Consider the following 26,061-nt stretch of genomic DNA (forward strand, 5'->3'; position numbering starts at 1 on the left):
TCAAAATGTGATTAACTCTAATATACCCTTGTAGTCTCACCAGTAGAACATATTCACTATCAGAGGACACATGCAAAATAGTTCATGAGACAGTGACATCCATGCTAATCTGTCTTCAAGATACCTTTACAGTCCTGCCACCTACCATGAGCACACAGCTAGCTCAAGCATGCTTCTCCTTTAGGGTAAAAGGCTCGGAGATCTAACAGAAGAGGTGGAAAGTAAGGGGTTATTTGCTGAGCAGTCACTGTGCAGAGGACAGCAAGCACAAGAGCGAAGGTCTTCTCTAGAACCTTCAACATCACCACCAGCAAGAATGGTTGTTTTCTTTTTATTTTGTACTTTTAAGCACTGACAGGGCGTTAGAGAATAGTGACGATGCAAGGAAGCTCTGGTAATTGGAAAGATCCAAATGGGAACTCTTATAGGAAGTAATCCCAGGTAAGCATAGTGCCTCTTAGGTATTCAGTGTATCAGGCCCCTGTTCTCCAGGAAGTTATATGGAACCACAGGGGTGTGTGTGTGTGTGTGTGTGTGTGTGTGTGTGTGTGTGTAGGGGTAGATGTTATGGCAGGAGAGAGACCTGGAGATTAACATTAAGATTAACATGTGAAAGAAACCAGTTGGCAGGGAAGGGCTGGAAACACTTCCTGACTGGTGGCAGATACTATAAGCAGAACACATCCAAGAGAAGTCTGACACTCACATACACATATGACAGAGGCAGGTACAACACAGAAGGACTGATGAAAGGCCATGATCCTTCTGTCCCATGCTCAATTCTTTATTCTTAGGCGCAGGACCTGGAAAACTTCAGGGAGAATGTCCTAAGCCTCAGGGCCATTCCTATACAAACTCTACACAATGGACCTAAGCCTACCGCATATGTGGGAAGTCAGTATTAGGTCATCTTTGCTAAGTATGCAACACTGTGAATCTCTTGCACACAGTAGGTTCTCCACAAACATCAATGTCCTGATGTTCTTGCCCCTGACCGTTATGAAAGTAAGTTATTAAGGTTAACTAGCCACCTCAAGGTCACAGAATCAGGAATCATCAAAACTTTTCTTCAGGGTCCTTGTCCAAGGCTCTTGCTTTGCCTTTGCCCATCTTGGAAGGGAAGCTTCACTGTGGACAGTACAAGTATATTCTGGGCAGAGGCATAAACTCCTGAAAAAGCCAGAGAAGGTGGCAGAAGGCACCGGCTCTAATAAACTGCTGTGCAAAAAAATGCTTCTTTCAAGTCTCCCATGGTGATGAGTGATTTAATTTTCTGGAATGTACTGAAACCTGAGTACAGACAGTTTGAACAACACCAGTCAGGACTGTCATTATACACACACACACACACACACACACACACACACACACACACACACAACTAAACTGAGCAATTGAAAGCATCAGGTTATTTGTTCATCCTGAAAAGTCAAAAACATCTTCCCTTTCATCTTTGCACAATGACTTAAGAGTCTGTTGCCACGGTGTCAAATTTCCATCCCTGGCAGGGCCTCTTGGAAGGCAAGGCCTAGGAAACAGATTCAGTCTACGCCTGTCAGTCTGTGAAAGGACATGGGTATTTCGAGACCTCCATAAATATTTATTTTCTTGAAATTGCCTCTACATGACACTCCTCAGCCAACGCTGACATTCAGTTTTGTTTGGAGTTATGATAATTGCTGAGAGGTAGGATGAAGTGGGAAAGGGTTCGGGGTAGGAAGGACTGAAGGACAGCTCACATAACGTCAATACGTGTTCTTGGAGCACATTTGCTGTCTGAGCTAAACAAGTCAAAATGGGCCCAAGTTCGCTTCGAAATGATTCACACTCTTGGAATGCCGCGGCTCCTCCAAGCTTTCTGAGTTCCCTGGAGTCCTCCATAATGTGGGAAGGCTCCAAATCCACAAAAGGTTACCTGGATAATGAACATTACCGGATAGGATCTAGGTGAGGGTGGGGCTGGGGAGACATAGCTTGGCAAGGACTGGAAGGTATCCTGCTGCCCCTGCAGAATCAGAGCATCCTATCTCCTGCCATAAGGGAAGGTGGAGGTCAAGCAACATCCCAGCATCCACCCCTTCAGGCACATCCCAGCATCCACCCCTTCAGGCACAAGATTAGAATGCAAGGACCCTGAGGAGGTGTTAGAAGGAAGTGACTCCAGCTTTTTCTCCAGCCCTCCAGGCTGTTCGTCACACACTATCTGAAGTACTGCAGCCGTCCAAGTGGGAGAGGACATGCCAACTTTACAAGGTCTAGTTAAAGAGGAAAATGGTACTCTAAAAGTTTGGGGAGAGGTGTGAAGTTTTGTGCCCATAAGTTCTCAGGGACACCGAGGGGTCCGTGGAAGAGGCCTGGAATCTCAGTGCCCACTACGATTCTCAGTGCGGTGGCCTGAGGAGGGGCTGTCCTTTGTTTCCCTGTTTGTTTTTCGCTGGGGTGGACTTAGCTGGATTTTAAACCCAGGATTAACAGCAATCCTGGTACACAACAAAGCGAGAGAGATCAGTCTGGCCACAGAGGTGGAGTCATTCCAGGAAGATGATAGATAACAAGAAGTTGGAAATAGCGAGACGATTTCCAGCCAAACCTTAGGTTCCTCCCTCAGCTCTGGAATTTAAAACCCGCAGGAAAGCTCTGAAACTCTCAAGAGCACTGACCCTATATATATATATATATATATATATATATTGTAAGGATTAAATAAAATAGTATGTATGGGCTGTTTAGGACACTGTTCATATGGCATGCCTTCAAATCATGGTATCTAATTTTATCCCTAAAAAATGCTTCGTGGTATAAATAGGATCTAGAGGATGATAATTAGTCAAATGCATTTGTTCGTGAGCCAAACTGCTGCAGTGATTCAACCAGACAGAAGCTCAAGGAAGAAAGGACAGTGGCACACAGACAGGATTAGGCTCTCTGTTTGAGGACAGCACAGAACAGGGTCTTGCTAAGACACCGGCCAGCCCCCCACCCCCAACAGAAGTAGAACAGCAGATGCTACTTGCTGCAGCTCCGGAGAAGGGAGGGGGGCAGCGTTCCTTCTCCTTGTGCTTCATGTTGGGCACAGAAGGCAGCAATGACCTAAATAAATCCTTCATTAGACACAGAAACACAGCGGCAGAGGCAGCACACGGCAGAGCCCTGTGACAGGAGAGCGAACAGGGCCTTTCATATTACCACGTAGCTGAGGGGAAATGGAGCCTGCCAGCACATTGGAGGCTGGAGCTGGATGCTGCAGCAAGGGTGCTCCAGCTGTGCCTCAACCTCTGGCAGGCACTTTCTTAGCTGCAGGAAAGTTCGTGGGCAGGGCAGAGGGTCAGCCCTCACGCTGCATGTGGCCAACACTCATGGGTTCTGTATATTTTCCCAGAAATACCAAGATACACGTGGTATGATAGCCACAAAATCCATGTACCAACATCCTTACCTGTCATGGTACCTACTCACTGAAGGAGAAACTGAGACAGACAAAAAGCGAAAGCTCCAAAGTTGTGCACCAAGATGCTACACAGAGTAGGGTAGCATGATGCCTTAAACCAATGCCTGCAAACTCAAACCCCTATGAACACAGATGCCTATTAACACAAGTCCCTTTGGATCTGTGTTGGGCAAGGGAGACTAGAACAGTTTACATGTGCAAGGAAATATGTGTAATGCAAAGCAAATTCTTTGTCTACTTAGACAAAGCTCAGGAAAGGATTTGTCTTATTTCTTAGGCCAGCTTTAAAGGAATGTCTTGACAGTATTTATACTTTGATATCCAATATGATTGTAGTTGAAGGTCAGCATCTTTGAGAAGCAATTTGGTTTAGGTGAGGTCATGAAGTCAGGGTCCTAATCTGAAAGGACAGGCATCCTTCTAAAGGAAAGGCAATGAGGAGAGTTCTTTATGTGTCCAACATGTGTGAAGACAAGGAAGAAGGAAGCTGTACCCAGACCAGGAACCAAACCATATAAAGTACTGAGTCCTCAACACTTAATCTTGAGATCTCAACCTCCAGGAGAGTGAGCAATGAGTTAGCGCCTGTCTCGAGTATCTGCTAGAGCAGTATCACTAGCTCATAGCCCTCAGGGAAGCAGCAGAACTAAGCTCTTTGCTGGTAGCACTTCCACTCCATAAGCACAGGACTGTCTGCTGGATTCAGGCAGATGACATCACACAAGTCAGTTGACTGTTAGGGGCTGTAGCAAGCAAGCTGTGCACATAGTCCGTCTAAAGAGGTAGCTGCTGTCAACTCAGGCAGATGTCCTCCAAGTCCAGGGACTGGAATGATACTCAAGGTTTTCCAGATCCAACTATGAACATTTAAGTGAGAGATATTGGGTTTTATTAATTAGTACATGGCTATTCGTTGCCAGATAAGAACAAGGGAAGAAAAAAATGAGATGGAGAGTAAATCAAACCTGTAAGCTCAGATACCTAAGATATGCACTTTGCCTATAGGTGAGCACTTACACAGTGGCTTCTGTAAGGTTTCTGAACTGGATAGAATTCTAGAGATATGTAAGCAATCCACGCATTGTCTTTAAAGAGTTCCCACTCAAGTAGAAGACACCCATAAAGGAGCTAGTAACAGAATTTCTGAGTGAACATGAAGAGAGCCAGCAACTAAGAGGCTCCAATGGGAGAAAACTGCGAAGAAGCAGGGCGTGCCTAGAGGGAGACCACAGGTCAGGTGATGCCTGGCCACAATCATGGGGGAGACGTAGGGCTTGCTCTGCGTAACCCTCAACAGGACATTCATTCTAGGTTGTTTGTAGCAGAAAACAGGGGTAGGTATGTGTGGATCACATGCTGTTAGTGAGAGTTGGAGGAGATGAAGTTTCAGGAGCTTGGGTGCTCCACGGTGTCCCCAGTGTTGAGTGTCAGCAGTGTTCTGAGTTTGAATTCCTGCAAGGCCACTTCATCAAATAGATTCCCACTTGGGGAAAGCTACTGAAAATTCTTGGAAACTTCTACTCATAGATTTAGTATACACGGGTGCTTGATTTTATCACAGACATATAAAAACAAGTATTTTGGCCAGGCATGGCGATACATCCTAAATCCTAACGCTTAGGAAGCAAAGGCAGAAGGGCTGAGCTGCGTAGTGAGGTCCTGTCTCAAAACCACACAATAAAGCGAAAGCAGCTTTTCGTGGACATGCTTCATCCCTGACAGTGGAGTTGTCCTGACATAGCCCTGTAAATCGAAGACACATTTAACATGTACAGCCTATGGAACATCCCCGCTGAGCGGCTAGGTGCACCAGTGTGTTGGTAGTTTCCCTGGTGACCTCACCTGACTTGGAGGTGCAGCAAGGGCCTCACCCCAAGAGAGAACGATGCCAAGCATTTTTGGATCAGGCGCTACTCCAAATTTAAAATTAAAGTCCAATTTTTGCTGAATGCACATTGCTTCCTCGCCTTAGTAAGACTGAAAAGTCCTATGTTAACAGCACAATTTATCTGTACTGCCAAGCACCGTGAATAAACCAGATAAAGAACTACACCAATACACAACTCAACCACAGGCTGGAGACATTGTTCTGTGCATGATATACTTGGCATGCAAGTGGACCTGAGTGGACTGCATACTAGTGTTCCAACAGTGAGATAGGAAGAAGAGATAGGAGACTTCCCAGAAGCAGAGGTCAGCTGACCAGATATGTAAAACAACAAACCCCCCAAAACAGAGTTATCCTGTCTCAAACAAGGTGGAAGGGGAGCTTGTGCACCTTGGGTGGCACCCTGACCTCAACATTCATGTGTACACGCACACACACACAGAGAATCATATACATACATAGCATAGTCATAAATGTACACACAAAGAGATGTCATATGCATACACAGCATAGTCATAGATTCACAGAGAGACATCATATGCATACATACCATATAGATGTACACATAGAGAAAGAAAGAGACATAGACAGACAGACAGACAGACACAAAGAGAGAGGGAGACGGGAAGAGAGAGAGAGGGGGAGGGAGGGAGACAGAGAGAGAGAGAGATTTTAAGGCACATCCATGCCCATGAGAAACTGAGGAACAAAGCTGGAGTGAAAATAATTATTGTAAGGCCTGGCACCACAGCAGGCACCGATATCAGAGTGACCACATCTTTTTCTGAATATATCTATGATGCTTAATGGAACAACATTCTCTTTGCCCTCTGCTGCCACATACACATATCCATAAACACACACAAACCATGGGGAATTATACTTAAAAACAAAAACCAAACAAACCAAAACAACATTTAAATGCTATTTAAGGTCAACATGCCTTTGTTATGATTATCAGCCTGTGCCACAAAACGAATTAGTGCCTCAATCTTCTCTGATTTGAACTTCAATTTTTCCATAATGATTCTATGACAAATAAGGGACACCTGTTTTGTTATCTTGCTCATCTAAAAGCTATGTCATCTATCCAGATATGCTGCCCTTGATGAGAGTCTGGTGGAGGTCCTTTATTATTTCTTACTCTAATTTCACTATCTTCAGATCAAATCTGATGGCACCTGTCAAGAAAGATCACTAGGATCCCCATCTTGCCTTCTTTCCGAATGTGAATACAAAATGATTGACTTGTGTTTTATACCTTTAAAATATGATTTGTTTTTACTTAGATAAAGCATTTGAATCTCTTGGCATCAACAGGAAACTTCCTAGCATCAGCCAAATGAATCCGAATCCGGCACTCACAATGGGAAGGTTTGCGGAGTTAAGAGTTTGGCTTTGAACCCTAGCTCCACAGACCTTCTCCTGTGTAGCCCAGATCAAATCCTGTGATCTGTGTGCCTCATTGTCTAATCTGAGATGTGAAGATTGCAACAGCACAGACTTTGTAGGGTTGTCTGGAAACCAAAGGAAGTGTTAGTATAGAAAGGGCTAAAGAGGCGAACTGGCATAGAGAAAACCCTCACGAAATGTCAGCCATTGTTACTCTCTGACTTCTGTCTTCCATTATAGCAGATAAAGGCTCTATTCAGATGGTCTAAGTAACTAGCCTAGATAATCCCAGGCACGTACAACAGGTCCCTACAAAGACTCCCTTGCTTGAAAGGACCTGTGCACAGAAATGGATCCAGGTCAAGCTACTGTAAGAAGCTGGGGCCCAGTTCAGCTTTGTGCTCTGAGTTCTTTGTGACCTTGCTCAAGACTTGGGAATATTGTAGACCTCACTTGAACAGGGAAGTAATTAGGACATCTTAAAAGAGAAACATTCAGAAAATTAAGACACGTTTTCTTGTGTCATAGTAGTTACCTCAGATTCCAAACAGGACAAGGGGTTAGCCATAAACCCTTATCACTTACCATCAGTCTAACACACACATGTTAAATGCAACAACACATTTCAAATTTGCAAGTTGCTAAGGTATTCTTGATAAAGAGTGGGGGAGGAAGGGAACTGTTTTTAATAGAGAAATCACAATTAATAGGGAAATCTACTGTTTTCAGATCACAGTTGATACTACTTATTCAATGAATATTAATGGAACTAAAGATCTGGTATGGAGTAGATGAAATAGGCTAAAGAACAGCCTATTAAAGGATGTTTAGTCATTACAAGAATGAAGTAAGATGAGACTGCAGTACGCTGTTATGGACAGGATGCATTTGAATGTCTCTTCCCCAAGGGCCCACTGTGCAAGGATATTATGGACAGAGAAACAGCCACTTCCACAACCAGAGGTAAACGACTGGAACTGATATGACATGAGCAACTGAAAGAAGTTTGCAGTGTGCTTCTTGCAGAAGACACCGAAGATGATTTGGAGGCCTTGGAAAACAAGAACAGAGGTCAGCACTTTTGACTGAGGTCCATGCCACAGCACAGGGATAGGGAAACAGGTAAAGAAAATAAATCCTGCCTCAGGTCTGTCTCCTTGGAGGCCATACTTTTCCTTCAGGGTGTCAGTTTTCCATTTAGAGAGGGAGAAAGGCCACTCTGCGGCTCTACTTGAGAGAACATGAGAATTCAGTGCACTATTATAAAATCCACCCTGACTTTCCTGATGCAAAGACTTTCCATATACAGGAACTTGATGGCATATACTCTGCTGTAACCTGGACAAAAATGATAACAATAATCTAGATTTTGAAAGAGCTATATCTGTCCCCTTAAATAACTGTCCTAAGAATGATAGGAAATTGCAACAGTCCAAACACTTACACTTGAGAGAAAAGGTTCCCCCCTCAATACAAAAATGTTGCATATTTTTCCTTACAGAGAAAACAATAACAGAAAGAAAAAAAAAAAGGCAGACTACAGGACACAAAGTTTCCTAGCCTGGTCTTTATAATGGACCTTAAAATCTACTCAGGTAAGGAAAGAGAGCAGGTAACAATAACCTCACGCACTGGCCTGTCTAAGCCAGTTAGGCCCAACCCTAGTAAGCCCTGCGACCAGATTCCTACCACGTGGCCTGATGTCAACCCAAGGCTCTTCCATAGCTTCATTTGGGATGTATGTGACAAAGCTGAGACTGAGAATGGGGATCAGTATGAGCGGGCTCAGACTGCAAGACTCAAAAATAATGGTGTCCTAGAAACAAGAGACTTGAACCCCAGGAGAGCTCTTTCACAGAAAGGCTCTGGTGAGGGATCCCAGCCAAAGGCAGAGAAGGGGAAGCAAGGACCTTGACTACGGAAGGGCTACCTACACAGGCTGAGTTAACTTCCTTAGACAACAAGGGGCAGCTGTGCTTCTGAACTCACACATGAGCTTGCCCTCAAAGCTGATGTTTCTATTTATAATAAGTGAACTTCGAATTCATAATAATAGTACTTTCACTTCCCAACTACAAGGACCACATCCGTCCCTTGAACCTCGCTCAGCAAATCCATCTACATACATTTCATTCTCTATTGCACTGTTGCACCAGGACTTAGGGCAAGGCACCAAGCAACATGCAGAATTAGTTGTCCTGTTGTCTGGGACCCAAGTCCTCAGGGACATAGCCAAGTCAACAGTGGTTATAACCACATCCTCTGGAAGACTAGCGCTTTCCCAGTCCAGGAGATGTGTCTCGCTTATTCAAGTCACTTAAGCGTGAGGTGACAGCCTACTTCTCACGATCTCTGATTTGAGTTGCTTGCTTCATGGAGGCTGACGACAGGGCCCTGCACACTCAAGTCTCTCAGGGCTCCTGTAAGAGAGCAGCAACCACTGTTTTAAGCAGATCAGGTCGCAGCCTGAAGGGAAACCAAACACACCCCAATGTAGCAAACAGGAGATGGCTCCTAAATTCACAGGTCCTCCCTCCCTAAGAACCAAAGCATAGGGCCATCATGTACCTGGAAAAGAAATCTGTGCTGGTCTCCACCCAGGACATGATTTGCCATGGGATATGGATGTATCAGGGAATCACCCAGAAAGAACGTAAGGATGACCCAGAGTGACATTGAAGACAAAAGGCAAAGAGGCTCTGGAACAAGAGGCAATGTGCCCTAGATGTGGGGATACTCATGGCCCTGATCCATGTGGCGAAAATCACAGGGCTCCCTTTATTAGACTACAGAAAATGAAGTGGGGAGGGATTTCAGTGGACACACCAGCTGCCCAACTTGGAAGCTCATTAATACTTTCACTTTTTAAAGGCAAAACAGAACAAGAAGAGAGAACATTTACACACCTACTATATGCATTAAATGCTCCAACTAATTAAATGGACTGTCATTAAAATCACCATTAAATGCATCATTGCACTTAATCATGAAGACTGAAAAGGCGGGTAGCAGGTTCTCTGGTGTTTTCATTCAACAGTTATTATGTACCAACAATAGTCTGCTGGGCTATAGGGGCGTCTTTTGGCAAATTCCCCATACTCTATAACTCCATCTCCTGAAATAGATTTAATATTAAATAAATGCGCAAAGAGAATTGTATAAATTGAAATTATGAGTGAATAGCCAAGGAAGAGAGAAGTGGTTTACGTTCCCAAGGTGGCATCTGTACCTTGCATATGTCCTGGTATGAGATCACAACTATGTCTAAACATATAACACTGCAGTTTCTGAGATTTCCCATTGCACCAGGGGACAGGGGAGTTTGTTTATCTCTGAGTTTTGTAAAGATTGCCCAGGACATCAGGAAAGACTAACAAGGGGAAATATTGAAGACTGTGAATGGTTGCAAATGTTATAGAGCCAGCTGAGGGGAAGAGAGGAAAGCAGACAGATAAAAGATCTGTATTTTAGCTGAAGATAGCAATAAAAAAGAAGTTATGAAGTTCAGCCTGATCAATCACTGCCTGCCCTGTACAAACACAGCTATAATAGTTGCTCAAAGAGAGATCAATTTGAGCTTTCCATTGACAATTAATTTTCTGCTTTCATTGTTTCGAATGCCTCTGTGCCTCAGTTTCCTATTATATTTGTATTCACACACACACACACACACACACACACACACACCTATTTACCTGTGGGCTAATTTTTGATGGCTAGGAACTATTGGGGAAATCTAAAGGGTTTTGAGAATTCTCTTCCTGCTTAAAGGACAGCGAGGCCCCAGGTCAATGCCCCCCTCCTTTAGAGCAAAGTACTGAGATCACATGTTTGAGGGACACTGGGAGCTTTCACTACACTAGTGTGGGGCACCAACACATAAAAGGGTCAGTGAACTATACTCAAGATGGTATTCTTGGTTTTCAACTAAAATCTGCTTTTCCAACAAGAGACACTAACAATGAGTATCAGGTGCCACCATGATACCAACGATGTGCCAGGTTTCCTAATGACTGTTCTCTATATATTACAAATAAGATTGCCCATCAATTAGTAAAACATATTTTACAGATAAGGCAATGAAGGTTTTAAAAATCAAAATCACTTCCCAAATGTGAAATAAGATGGAAAAACACCTCTTTCCTGTTCGGGGATATTTTCTTGTGTTTGCCATCACAGTAAACTCCAAACTACTCTCAGAACAGTGCTCTAGCCCTATGTGTGGTCTTACACCCATGGAGGATGCAGAAAGGATGAATGTAGCATCCCTTTAAAGAGATCCTCCACACAAGGAACTCAGAGTGGCAGAGGGAGTAGGAAGGACAGAGCATACAGGATGCCACTCTAAAAGGGTTTCCCCAAGAGAGGGTGTAAAAACAATGGAAATCCAAAGCCCAACCAAAGAGGAGATCCACCTCACCAGAAGACCAGCAAGGACACAGTGGCTGTTCCCTCCACAAGGTGGCACTTGGTGTCCTTGTCTTTCATCTGCAATTTTACACTGGGCAAGGCTCTCCCAGCTTCTCTCTAGTTTGACAATTGATTTTTTTATTGCTTTCCTTCCATATCAAGAGCCTTACTTTGGGATGCTGAGCAGTGGAACACAGGATGCAGGTTCATTGTTCTAAGTGCCTGCACGAGGCTATAAGCAGGGATTTGCTGAGGAGGGTCCTGATACACGCTACTGGAATCCCTGTCCTTGGCTTCCATTTGTCTGTTCCTATTGGTTTTCCTGTTGTGTCATCCTCTCTCTTCTCCCTACACCCTCTGCCCCTTCTTGTCTTCATTCTTGTCTCCCACAACATGCACTTTTGGTAGTCTGTCTTTATCCTATAGAATTTCTTCACTGGGGTTTCTCATGGAGAAGATAAATTAACATTGCTGATACTAATGACTGACACATTCCCCTATTAATATAATATGGGGGGCTTTAGTTCTTGGCCTCCAAGATACATTATTGTTCAATTTCCTATTCAGGGCAATTGCCATTTTCTGTTGTCAGCTTCATGTGGCAGTATCTGTCAGGCACCATCTACCTATTGGCATAGTTTATTTGTTTAACGGAGCATTAAACAACCATATGTTATAAATTTAAGCATGCCCATTTCCCAGATGGGAAGACTGAAGTTTAACTACGAGAAACAACTTACCTTCTGTGGTATGGTTCATACATAGTAAACTTCAACAAGATCCCACTGGCTGGATAACTGAAAGTAATTCTGCTCATATTTTTCCAGACAATAGTCTATAGAAACGCATTACTAGCATGCTGCTCATGTTGCACAAGGAACTAACACTGTAGCAACAGAAATAGATTATTTTATCTTAAGCAATATCTTACCATTGAGGAAACTATTAAAAACTGCCTTGGAAACTAAACATTCAACAAAACTCCTTGTTAATGTGATGCCGTATCTAGTGGCTGCCAGATCGGACATCTCTTATCCATCCTCACAGCAGGTTCTAACTAAGATCTCCACTGACATTCCTAGTCCCAGTCCAGCCAACCAGGGAAGGTGCACGTGAAAGGCCCTCTACTGGACTGACAGTTATCTAATGGAAGAGCAGTTATACAGGGGGAGCTTGCAAATCATTTACTCCACTCTGGTCCCAGTGGAGCCCTGTGAACAGCCAACCTTTTTTTTTTTTTTTTTCATTGCTAATTTTGTTATTTGACAATTCCATGCATGTATATAAAGTCCTGGAATTGCTCACTGCCCCTTATCTCCTCTCCATCTCTATAGAACACCATCCACCATTCCCATCAGCCCCTTTCCCAGGCTCATGGATATGGGGTTGATGTTGCAACTTATGCGGTTTAACCAGAGCCATCTCTGTGGCCACTAGATTGGAACCATGCAGTGGAGCCTGGCGGGGTCACCAGTGGGAGTGTAACTACAGACAATGGTTTTCTCCTCTCCCTAAATCCATCAGCATCAAATATCTCAGCAGTGAGGGACAGAGCCCTCTGAGTCCCTCCCCAGCCATGCTTAACTTGTGCTGACCCAGCGCTCCTGACGTCAGCTATATATTTAGGGAATCACTGCAATGGCCGTATCTTGTTAGGAGAGAACATTTCACAGCCCCATCTCCTATGGTACGGCTTTTAGATTCTTTCCTCCCTTTCTTCCATGATGTTCCCATTGCCTCTGAGGGGTTGATATGAATCTTGTTTGAGAGCTAAGCAGTCATCTAGCACTTATTCTCAGCACCTGACACAGCCACGGGTCTCTGTGGTCACTGCTGTTCACTAGACAGGATCTGCTGGTTGACGACTGTGTTTATAAACGTCAGTATTTAGGAGGAAGCTTGACAATGTCAGTTTAGCTAAGCAACAATATTCACGTCCCACCAGGGCCCATTATCTCCTGTGCCATGGGTTTCTGAGCAGGTTTGCGGTCCCAGGTATGGATCCTGTGGGGCCAAGTCTCAAACCCAACCAAAAAAAAAAACAGTTTATTACTTTACAGTAGTGCCACCGACAAAATGAGCTGATATTGATACGTCTTGCCCAGCAGGCTGTTTCAGAGTAGGACTCATGGCTGCATGAAGAGCATGGGTTGACACCTCTTCACGCTTCCCCAGAAGTGCCTTTTCAGAGTGTGAAAGCTAGCCTGCAGAGGGGACACTTCTTCCATTCCAGCTTGAGTTCTCTTCGCTAGGCACCCATGGGGTATGGTGTCTTTAGCGACATTGTCTTACTATCGGACTGGCAACCAAGAAAATGATAAGAGCTTATGCTGTTTTGGAGATACCTGTACCAACAGCTAACTCATAAGGGCATATCCCGCCCTTGGCATGGGGTTGTTGTTTTAATAACCCGTGGCCTCCAGAGGCAGCTTTCTCCAGCCATGCTGGGCATCTCCTTTCACTCAGTTTATTAAAAAAAAGATATATTTTAATTTGGTTACAAGATAATAGATTTCCATTATGTTTTTTTAAATATCCCTACATCTGGTTAACTTTCCTCCGTACTGCCTTTTCTCTCCTATCCCCCAGCCCCGTTTTGCTTGTCTGCCCTATTTCCCTGTCTTTAATTTCTCATTGCCTATGTTCTATGACCCTTCTCTCCTTTATGCCATAATCCTCCCAATGGCCTCTTCTTAGTTTTCTGGCTTCTCCAGGTACTGCAAGTTAAACACACAGAATTAGAGAATCTAATACTAGGTCTACAGAGATGATCTTGGAGCGATATTAGTATTTAATAAGGCCCTGCCTTAGCAGTCCCAGTACTCCTCTGGTAGCCTCACAGGTCAAAAACTCCTTCTTCCCACAGATGGCTGAGAAAGACCTGACTCGACTCATGATATCATGGTCTTAAAGAGATACTGTGAGTTTCAGTTACTAAATACATATCAGGTTCTGCTTCCTTCTTTTTAGCAGGCAAATAAGATCTCTTAGACTAGGCTGCTCCTTGCTTAGCTCACTAGGGAAAACAACATTTCTGTTTTGTCTTGGACCATTCCCATAGGCGAAACCATTTCACCTTTGAGATCACAGTGTAACCCTTTCCTTAACCTTCACATGGTTTGGAGTTTTCAGAAAAGTAACTTCTCACAAGATGTAGGAAACTAGTGGGACTTTGTAAGTATAGGATAGCAGGCTAACATCACCACAAATGGACAGACCCCAGTACTCAAAAATATTAAGGATACACTCTCCCACTGACCTATATTCTCAGCCCCCCCCCCGCCCCCGCCCACACACACACACTGACCTATATCCTCAGTCCACAGTAAATGAATTTTTAAGTATCTGGGATACACCTAAACTGTTGCTTATTGTTTTTCTGAAATTTCATTAGCAGCCTTATATTTGCATCTGTGAAACCTATCAACTTTACCAAAGGCAACTTCCTGAGCATGGCACTAGGCACCTGTATGTCTTTATAGCTGCAGAATAATGTTGAGAAAAATTAAGGCCCAGAAAAGTCACCCATTATTGAAAGCCAACACAAATGCGTAATACCAGCAAAACAAAAACAAAAAAAAAAATTCGAAAATAGAATCTCAGATATCTGTCCCTGACACGGAGTCCCTCTCTCCTCCCTACGCTGGAAAGAGTCTGTTTGGAGAAGGGGTGGGAGTCAAGGGCAAACCAGCTTTCCCTAGGAGACTTTCAGCCTGCTCGGGTCCCTGTTTCTGGTGCAGTTATTTTTTCTGAGCACAGCAAGGCAAGCATGCCTTTTCATTCCAGCTTCATCTGCAATCACCTTTCTCTCACTGTATTCTAAGTGCTGATATAGGACTTTGATTGACTCTCCTAAATGAAAGAATGAAGACATTTACATAAAACAACCTACTGCAGGGCTTACAAGCCCTGAATCTGCAGGAATTCTAGGGGAAAGGCGACAAGACGTAAAATGCTGAAGTGGAAGTTCTGGGTGGATGAAAGGAGACGTGAACCATTTTCAGTCTAACACTTAAACAGAGTGTGGGTTACTCATTCAATCCTCTGGGTGGATTGAATAATCTTAAGCTATCTGCTCAGCGCAGGTAGAGGATTCTCACTGCAGGTTCAGCATCTACCAGCTTCACCCAGGGGATGGAAATAAGTGATTTATTTCAAGGCTTCATTTTACTTAAACAGAAAGCCAAGAAGCCAAGCTCTCTCACCTTTGTAGGACTACGGAGGGTGGATGGGTAGGTTAGGCAGGGGTGAGGGGGGTGGAGAGGGGTGGGGGGAGACAGCTGGTATTATTGCCAGCTGCCAAAGCCAGACCTTATCATTACCACATTCTTTCTGAGTCAGAGGGTTTGTGTGTCTAAGATCGCCTCAACAATGAGCTCCTGCCAAAGGACTCAGCTGAATTTATACTTTGTAGACCCCAAATAATTTATTGGGTTCTCAATAAATGGATCCACACCAATTCTGACTATGCTTTATTCTTATCCCTTTTTTTCTGATACCTCCCTCTCTCTTTAAATATTTCTCCCCCCCATGAAGAGCCTTCCCCACCCCCCATTTTCTCTGATGAAGACTCTCAGGGTTTCTCTTTTGAGCTAGTACTTAGGAACAGACACGGTGTTCTAGAAACTGAAGCAAACATACACCTCCAGGTCTTCGCTCTCATGGAGCGTATCTCCTTGTCTCCTTGTGGGGGAGTTCAGCATAGTAAGCAAGTGAGTCAGTCAAGTAGCAGGATGACGATAGCTAAGCACACTCAGGGGCCACACAATTGTCTTAAGAAAGACCAAAAGATTTGAAAAAAGGGAACTGTGACGAACGAGGCTTATCTCTGAGATAAGCCCACTGAGGACAGCTAAAAACACTTCCCACCTTTGACACACAACCTTGCTAGTTTATCTGACTGCCTGGAAGTTCATCGGGAACTCAAAATATTTTCTCATCTCCTGGACAACTGTCTATCAAGAAAAGCTGGGTAGATTTGGAAGATGGCCTCTAAGGGTACAATCATCCTTCATACTTTGAAAGAAAAAAAAAAACAAAACTAAAACTAAAAACTTTGCTCTCAAGAGTCAATGCAATAATACTTTTTAAGAAAAGTTAGTGTCAGTCAAAGAAATTGTCAATAAGGAGGGAATCCAGGCAAGGAAAAGAAGTGGGAAGGTACACAGGCAAGTTATTTCTGGCACAAATGTATGCACATTCACTGTTCAATTAAAAAGGCACTGGGTACCAGTGTTCTGAGCAGGAATTCTCCACAAGGACATCTTCCCTAAGCCCCTCCAGAGATCTGGTGATCCAATCCCTTGTGACACTGATGCCTTCCACCTTGGTCTGTAATATCATTGATTGGTTTGGTGGTCCATCACTATACCTAATACAAGGTCTGGTGCAAGGCTTGTGTTCAGCATGCCTACCCATCAATTAAAACAAGTTAGGCCTACAGAGAAATATCAGAGATTAATTTGAAATTTCGGAGTCCAATCAAAACTCCATATTCCCACACTGAAAACCATTTTGTGTCAGATCATGAAACTTGACATGGTCACACTGAACTAGAGCCCAGGCTAACTGCCTTAGGCCCCTCAACTTACCAGCAACCCTGACTTTTCATCTCACACTTCCCTGATTTTTGTTTCCATCCTTAGCATATACCAGTCTAAGCAGGAGGGATTTTCATTAGTTCTCCCGCTTTGTCTTCTACTAGATGTGCACAGTGGTGAGGGCTTCCATCTGTTTTATTCCCCACTGTGTCACTGGCAGGAAGAACAGTCAGTAGAGCGGGGTTGGAACTCAGCAAATGAGTTAAAGGTGTAAATGGGATTCTAAAACTGCTTGCAGAGATAAAGACCAGTGACATCCCGAACTGGCTGAAGCAGATCACGAGGAAGGAAGTGACTATAGCATCCATACCCCTTTCCCCACATTCCTGTTGTGGCCTTACAGGTAAGATCTTTCGTGAGAGTCACATTCCAAGCAAAGCTTCCGTCTATCCCAAGCACTCAGAAGCCAATAGTCTGCAGGTCTGTGGGAGAGCTCCGAGGTCCCTTTATAGGAAAACGCTCTGCACACTCACGTGTGTTATTTAGACATGTTGAATAGGCTGCTAGAAACCGATGTCTGTAAATTTTACATAAAACTGTTAACCTGTCATTTATATTAAACATTAAACAAACCCTGGCAAGGTTAGGTCATAGGTTTCACTAGCAACAGAGTGTTGGATCTGAGCTGTAGACCCATGTTTCAGTCCTATGCAGGCTGCTTCTTGTCTGGCAGCTGAAGGTACTGTCATTTGCGCCCCCTGCTGGAATGTTACCAAAAAGCAGGCAGTATGCGGAAGGAAAGAAAAAAAAAATTAGGAAAGATGTCCTTTGGGATCTATTTCTGTTATGTTTAAGCCTTTCCTTCAAAGAATAATGTATTCATTTTTCTAGTCCTCTCCCGGTAGCACATAACTATTGACAAACTATGGCCCAGTAAATATTATTCTAACGGCCTGCAAAAGCTATGGACTTAATTCCCTGTGGGTGGAGGGAGCTGAGAAGGCTTCATGCCAGAGGCAGTCCTGAAGATGGATTGTGGAGGCTGTTTGCATCAGCTGCTTAAGATGCTGCTTAACGCAGACACAAAAAGTAAGCTGTCTGAAGACTCGGTGATGCCTCTAGGATCTAGGGAGATGCCGAAAATCCAGGCTTGGAAAATGAGAAGGAATGAAGGGGACCAGACTCCAGGGATCATGTCAAGATGGTACCCAAGGAATAGCTCCGCTGGGAGCACATCCTGAGACTTGGATGCTGCTGCTGACGCCAGCCACTTGATCCATGACCCAAGTTGATGATAAACACTCTACAGTTTCTGTGTCCTTACACTTCTCCCTCCAGATTCCAATTCCCTGGTGGGATCATTTAACTGAGTTCAGGGCTACAAGATACAAACTAGGAAAAGAAACTCTACCTCCAACTAGGAGCATCTCTCTGACCAAGACAGTGGAGATTCTATATAGAAAAAAATGATATTTGGTTGCTGGGTACCTTCCAGACACTTAGTGGGACTTTGAGTGGTGATGGAGGGAGAGCCCCCCCCCCCCCAAAACAGTACTGAAGTCTGTAATGAGAACACATAGATCTGAATTTCAATCTGGAATCCTCTGTACCTTCAGAAAACTGACAACGTTTCCTAATCTGCAGATTCGCAATTGTTAAAATAGAAATTATACCATCTGCTCTTTTGAATAGCTGTGAAGATTCCGTTCAATCATTCATTCACTTTTCCAAACCCATCTTGGAAAATGCATTAAGTGTTTGATACTGAACTAGGCTCTAGGGACAAATTCTGAAAAAAGAGAAAAATGAAAGATAGAAAGGCAAACACTTTGTGCAGATGACCAACTTAGACAAGAGAGACCACAAAACTGGTTATGCTTCACTCTCCCCCAGCTGAGTCACTGTCTTCTAACTTTTCTCTGTTTTTGATTAAGCAATATTGTCCTTCCCTACAAATATATCTACTTAAGACATATGTACACACTAAACTTAAAAGTAAAACTACAGCAAAACACTTTAAAAGACAAGGGATGTAGGTCCATTAGTAGAGTACTTGCCTAGCACACTGGTTTGAACCACAGCACTAAAATAACTGGATGCTATAGTTTATGTCTATAATCCCAGCACTTGAAATTAGGAGCGGGAGAGCCAGATGATGTCCAAGGTCATCTTTAGCTACAGAGCAACTTGGAGGTCAGCCCAGGATATATGACCCTGTCTGAAAACAGACAAAGATGAAAAAACAACTCTAAAAGTTAACGCTGATCCTGGAAATTGTAATTCTTAGAAACAGTGAGGCTCAGAGATGACGTAACTCATGGAGAGTGCACATAAGATGAAACTTATTTAAATCTGCCCTCATTTTAGGTTTAGTGGCTGTGATGAACTCCGATGCAGGCACACCCCAATTACAATTAACATGAACATTAAGTAGATATAAAATATAAAAGCCAGAAAGGCAAATTAAATAATCAAAATTTCACAAGTGTTTTGTAGTCAGCAAAATGTCTTTTAGGTGTATTTTATCATTTCCTCTTAATCATTCTCCAGTCACTAATCTACAGGAAAGACTAGGAGACGAAGAGAGAGGAAACAGTGGGCCTAAGGTCATGGGGACAGAGGCTGGCCTCATCACAGCCTTCAGTCTCTTGCTTTCTTGTTTAAGAAAGGGAGTCTAGATAGAAAGCAGATGGTTCCATGGCTAAGTTGGGGACTGGAGAACTGCAGTGTTCATATTTTCTAACCTCAGATGAAAAGTGCTGTCTGTCCTTCTGTAACACCTTGGAAGACAGTTCACTTGTCACAGAGCAGCCAAAAAAGTGCTACACTCCTCAGCTCAGGCTCTGGAACTGGTGTCTAGATACTCATGGCAGACATAGGTTATAACCCATTCAGGCATCCCATGCTTGACTATCTTTGCCTCCTTACCCAGGAGAGAACGGGACTCAGTCCTGTCAGTGGCTGTGTGACACCCAGAGTGCAGGTTGGGTCTCAAAGAGGCTGAGCAGCACATACCAACCAGCTCATCCCTCCCCCTCCTCCCCCAGCCACTCCCCTTCTCCCACCTGCTTTGGAATCACCACTGAATTTTAACTTAAGACAGGAAAAGCTCCTGTGAATCTTCCCCCTTCCGAGAATCCCTGGGATTTTTCAAGGCTGAGAATTTCTTCTTTTGAGGATGAAAACACAAGTCCCAGCTATATAGACGAGTTTGTGTAAGGCAAAGCTCACTCTGCTTATCAAGGTGTAGGAAGGCTATAATCTGCTGGAGAGATAAAGGTTATGCCCCACCACCACCCCACCACCCCCACCCCACACTAGCAGCAAGGGCCCTCCACATGTCCAAAATCCCCTTTGTAAGATCAAGGCACCACTTTCTCACCAGATCACCTGTCCAAAACTTTCCGTCTTAAGACATGGTATATTGCGTGCACAGCAGCTTAGGAGAGGATGTGAAGCCCAGAATCATAGCTCAGTCCTGCTCACTAAGACATCTCTGGCTGCTGGCTAATTAACTGCAGAGACTTAAGAGTGCTTAGTCAGGAAGTTGTCCATCCCTGTCGAACAAGACTTAGATGGGTAACTGATGCCAAAGGGGCTCTTTTAAAAGTTCACCTTCTCATACATGGCCGTGGAGGTGTGTGTGTGTGTGTGTGTGTGTGTGTGTGTGTGTGTGTGTAACCTTACGTAATACAACAGTCCATATCAATGTTATTTTCCCAATTCAGTGAATGTAAAAATCTAACCATGTTGAAAATAAGGAAGGGCAGTCCAATGCATTGTACCTTAAGCATTCATTTGGAACTTTAGAAGGTCGGAATAATTCTAACTGTACTCACTTTTGCTGGGAAAGTAGAAAGCAAGACTAATTCCTGGTGTCAAAAGGAATTAGTACTTCAGAAATGTGGGGGTTGGGGGTGCAGAGTTGAGCTATCTCAATCTCCTTTTGTGAAAAAAAATAAAGTTAAATATAGAATTCCTGGAATAAACTCCTGGGTGGAAGCTGGTAATTGAATTTCAACAAATACAGTGAGCTTTGGGAGCAAAGCTGAGACCACAGTACCTTGTGTCCCCCACCCCCACCCCCAAAGCAGCTGGTCAAATACCCAGGGCTGGGGCACCTGGGGACTGCGCTGGAGATCTGCTCCCACCCGGATTGGGGAAATGGCTGGGAGGTGGGGCAGCCTGGGTGCTGGTGGTACTTTCCTGAGAATGCTGAGCTCAGACTGAAGCAAGGGCGAACTCTCTCCTCTCCCTTATTCACGGTCTCCTCTACTCACCCCAGCTCCTGGCTAACAAGAGACCTCCTCTGGGAAAGCAGCTTCAAGACTGTGGATGCAGAGTTGGCTCCTTGGGATCCCCCCAAAAGCATCTTAGCATAGTTAAGTATAAAAATAGCCCCGGGATAACGCGGAGGGAAGAGGAGGAGTAAGTCTCTCGCGCAAGGCAAAGCAAGAATACCACAGCTTCTGCGTTGTGTTGTGGGGGTTGGCGAGGAAGGGTGCTACTCCTGATCCAGAGGAGAACCCCGTGTGTGCAAGGAAAATAAAGTGCCTCCTTTAGCTTAGATTGTGCCATAAAGAGTCGGAGGCACCCACAAATAATTGCTAAGTCTGGCACAGCCCACCAATCCCTGGTAGGCATCTGGCTCCAGCACTGGCTTCTCCATCCTACTACTGGTTTGAGCCCCAGGTTCGGAGAGCTGGCTTTCCAGTTCCAGGAATGGCAGGGTCCAGAGGAAAGCAGCGGAGTCCACTGCTCTAAAAAAGCGGGTGTGTATGGCACACCTGAAGAGGTCAGGCTCCGAGCGAGCTGTGCACTTTCTAAATACAAGCTTCCCAGGTTCGTGTACGGACATCCATTATCCACTACCCTCCCCCATCCGCCTCCTCTATCGGTGGTACTCGAAATAGAAGCCGAGGTGGGAAAAAAGTAAAAAAGTAACACGAAAAAAAAAAAAAAAAATAACAGCCGTATGTAACTGGCTGTCTTAATACCTAAGGTCCTGCCTGTCACCTTCTTCTTCGAGTACCCCGGGAGATGCTCAGTCTCCCCATTATTGCTACCAAATGCAAAGGCAAACTAGACCAAGGCTTCCACACCCGAGATGCCCCATTCCAGAGGGACTCCTGTTAGCTGTCCCCTGGCCCAATTCTCCGCCCTAGGTGGTACCCGGGCTCAGCCAGCGCTCCACTCTAGCTGCAGTTGCCCAAGGTCCTAGAGAGAAGCTGTGGCGCCGAGCAACGGGCAGCGACGACCCTCTCGAGTCATCTAGGGACATAAATCCAGTCTTTTAAGAGTCAGAAAGTCTGGTACCTTATAGTCCATCTCGCGAATTCTAGAGGTGAGGTTTCGGAGCAGGAGACAGGAGAATCAGATAACCCCGAGTCTTGCCTCCAGTGGAGTGTGTTCTACCTGCTTTAGCCTTATCTCACCTTGGGCTTTGCACTTGAGTTAGTCGGAATACCAGAAGAAGGTGCCTAGGCAGCCCTCACCCCTCACGCTCCGCGCTCACCTGAGTCGCGTACCCGTCCAGCCGGTCCGGCGCCCTCAATCCTCTCTCCGGCCGGGCCATGGGCAGCACCGCCGCCAAGTACCTGCGCCCTTTGGAGCAAATTCACACTCACCCCGGGACGGGCGAGCGGTGAAGGGACACAGGCACTCACCGAGAGAGACCCGGCGGTGACCGCAGCTCCGGGCTGCAGCGCACTGAGGACCTTGCAGGCAGGCGTTTTGGTGCCGGTTCTACGGATGGGAGGAGCAGGAGGAGGAGCAGGAGCCGGAGGAGGGGACAGTGGAGGCCGGAGCTCGGGGAGAGCGCGGAGGGCAGAAGAGGATCTCGAGCGCCCACTGCTGCCTTGTTGGCTCTGGTACTGCCCCGAGTCCCGCCTCCCAGCGAGTCCCTGAGCGCCGACTTCCAGCAAGCCAGTTAAGCACCCGATTTCTGCGCTTTTGGGTCCCGAAGGAGCCGGCTCCGCTCACCCAGTACCTCGGCTCCTCGGATTTTAGTCTAAAGGGAGAGACCAGCGCAGTCTAGAGGGTGGGGCGTGTGGCTTGGGTGACTTTATCCACCTTGCAAACCCTGGACTCCTGGTCGGCTCCCTGACCCCTCTGGGTCCGAACCTTGGGCCCATATGACCGTTATCCTTTTCATAAATTCTGCGTGGTCCCCAAGACCTTCGCAGTACCCACGTGTGTTCCCACCCAGCGTTCCTTACCAGCAGGTGACTCGCTTTAGGCGCCTGTGCTCGGTGCACAGACCGGGAGGTCTCTGGAGCCGGTAGCTCCATCTTGCGCTGCAGCAGGGACAGGAGCCACTTGAAGAGGTGGCTTCAGAGTGTGCTTTGTCGCCACGGAAAAACCCTCTCTCCAAAACCCTCTCTCCTTCGGTTTCACCTCAAAAGGACCGACTTAAGGCGAGCCCGAAGAATTCAGCTTTCCTTTAGCAAAAGTAACTAGGTTGGCAAATTTCACCTCTGAAACTAATCAAGTTTTTCCTGCGTTCCAAAGCTGAGAGGTTTTGTGAGAGAGCCAACCTGCATAGTGTGACTCAGTTTAAGATTTGGAGGGCGAAGGAGCTGGAATCTCCTTGGAGACACTGGATTGCTTCAGCCCAGAGCAAGTCGCCTTCCAAAGCAGGTTACCAGAAGAAAAGAGGAGCAGGCAAGAGAGAGAGAGTGTGTGTGTGTGTGTGTGTGTGTGTGTGTGTGTGTGTGTGTGAAAGGAATAAGAAAGAAGTAACCAAATTCAAATCAAAAGAACTTCTTTTAGCTACTTTAATATCTTCCATATCTTAAAACTCAGAATATAAATATTTACCATCTATATTTCTAGAATCAACATTTTCCTATCTAAGGGGGAAAATTCCTTTGGGAAATTGACCTCGTAGCTGGTGCAAAGATTAGCGTCAGTCCTCTTAGAAGGCAAACGGATGCCCAGTTTATTGTGGCTTATAAAGCAGGCAACATCTTGGAGAGCTTAGCCAAGTTTTCCTTTTCAATGATAACTTATTAGAAAATTTAATGATTCTGGCTACTTATTCTTTGAATAAATGTAAAGTTGATATGCCCATTTCAGGTTAAAAAGGAAAAAAAAAAGTGCATTCACAAAAGCCACTTTAAATCTGCATTTGGAAAAGTCAATTTAAAGTTTACTTTAGATTTAGATACATACTTTTTCTCTCATTCTATGAAGTTGGGTAAAATCCCACAAATATCTATTGTGATTAAATGGAGAGTTCAGATTAAAAGGGCTGCCAACTCTCAGTTATGGTCACTTTAAGCTTCTTCCAGATGCCAAGCACAGTGGAGATGAGGAATCCTTCAACACAGGGTGGGAGGGGTGTTGGTGTCCTAAGTTGGTTGAGGTTATTTTTCCTTCATGAAGGGTCAAATGTGTTTCAATGCCCAATACATGGTATGAAGTACACAAGCCATCCCTGAGACACAAAAGGAGATTTGCAAGAATTCTTCTATTCATACCTTGGAAGTCAGAGGCCAGTTAACCAACTTTCTTTATTTCCTGCCACAAAAAACTCAAAAGAAATGAAAACCCCAGCCCCAGTTCAGAGTCTCTGTTACTCACCTTTGGCAGAACCTACTCCATGCACATTCAGCAAGTGATAGGAATTGGAGCACTGACCTTACAGTTGCGCATCCACACCAATATTATCAAATATTTATTGATCAATAGTCAATGTTCTTAGATTTAGGTAAATAAAAATACCAATGAGCTTTCTGGCTGTCTTTTTGTTTGTTTGTTTGTTTTTGTTTTGGTTTGGATGTATATGTCTGCTTAGACATTGATCTCTCTCCTAGATGTCTTCTGGGACTCCCTTCTGCTCACTCCTAGATACCTGGTCTGCTGTATTGGCCCTAATACTGTATTAAACAGAGCTGTTTTTGCATCTGTCTTCGCCAGTACATTGGAAGAGCCTTGGGTTTGAGTAACCATACAATTGTCCTTTTGTAGGTTCTCTGACAGTATAACTTAAGGACCCACCCCCCCTGAAAACTAACAAACATAAAACCCAAATAACATCAACAAAACTCACAACAAACAAACAAACAAACAAACAAACAAAAACAAAAACAAAATCTGTAGGGGCTATTGAGAAGGTTTGTCAGTGAAGTGCCAGCATTGCTCCAACAGAGGACCAAAGTTTTCCTAGAAGAGAAGGCTCACATTGCCTGTCAGTTCAGCTCTGGTGCATCTAATACCCTCTTCTATACTGGCAGGTACTTGTCTCACATATATGGGTAGATGTGATTTTGTGTGTGTGTGTGTGTGTGTGTGTGTGTGTGTGTGTGAGAGAGAGAGAGAGAGAGAGAGAGAGAGAGAGAGAGAGAGAGAGTTCACACACCTACACCTAAAATAAAATAGTTTTAATAAGTTTACACATTTGATATTTTAAGGGTGGTTTGATTTGGTTCAGGGTGAGAATTGAGGCTCATAAGAGACATGCTAGCAACCAACCAGAAAACAACTGTCACTCAGTTCTATGACCCAAGCCAGTGTCATCAACTCGAAAATGAGTGCATTACAGCTGTCTTCTGCATCACTAGTATGTAAGCTATTAGAGCCATTGCTGGATACTTGATATGAGAGATAAATGAAACATTAAGATATCACTGCTGCCAGCAGAAACTCTTGCATCACGGAGCAGTAAGCCTTATATGCACAAGCCACCTTTACGGATTCATTCATTCCGGCTAGACTGTAGACTCTGTTCACAGAAGATCAAAGCTGAAGGCGTGCAACAAAAGCTGGGTGACCTATGGCTTTGGTCAATAACCTGCAACAACAACATGTAAGGTAGAGCCAAGACATGAGTCAGGAGTTGGGTAAAATCAATTATATACCCTGTTTCTGCCCTGTATCTGCTCAGTGTGTGTGTGTGTGTGTGTGTGTGTGTGTGTGTGTGTGTGTGTGTGTGTGTGTGTGTTGTATTATAAATATGAACTATAGTATATGTGGAAGTCAAAGGTTGATTGGAGTGGATGTCTTCTATGTCTTGCCACCTTATTTTTTGAGACAAGATCTCTCACTAAAGCTGGAAATTATTGTTTTCCTAGACTGACCAGAGTCTACCCTCCTACAATACACAAAATATCTGCCTTTCTTTACCTATTCCAGATTGGAGTCACAGATGCACTGGGGATCCAAGCTTAGGAAGCAGGCACTTTACTTCTCAAGTCATCTTCTCAGAAAACATCTTCTGCTTTCACACTAACATTATTAGAAACACACGCACACACACACACACACACACACACACACACACACACACACACGCACATACACACAACCACCCCAGTTTACAAGGAGGATAGCTTGTTTAAGATGACATACTAATAAGAAGTTTCTCTTACCCCTTCCCAAAG

General features: G+C 44.5%; 1 protein-coding gene across 3 annotated transcripts in view; it reads right to left on the minus strand.

Annotated features, from left to right (window-relative positions):
• The window catches only part of Hs3st1 (heparan sulfate (glucosamine) 3-O-sulfotransferase 1), a 31,658-nt gene extending 8,289 nt beyond the window's left edge, over positions 1-23,369 (minus strand). The window contains exon 1 of one of the 3 annotated variants that reach the window (XM_017320686.2): positions 22,897-23,369. The gene's annotated coding sequence lies outside the window, so the exon portion shown is untranslated. Of the gene's footprint in view, positions 1-21,994; positions 22,441-22,896 lie in introns of those variants that run through there. The other 2 variants (XM_030254167.1, NM_010474.2) reach the window with 2 other exon arrangements.
• Positions 23,370-26,061: the final 2,692 nt, after the last annotated feature.

This window comes from Mus musculus, chromosome 5, assembly GCF_000001635.26.
Source record: "Mus musculus strain C57BL/6J chromosome 5, GRCm38.p6 C57BL/6J".
Lineage (NCBI taxonomy): Eukaryota > Metazoa > Chordata > Mammalia > Rodentia > Muridae > Mus > Mus musculus.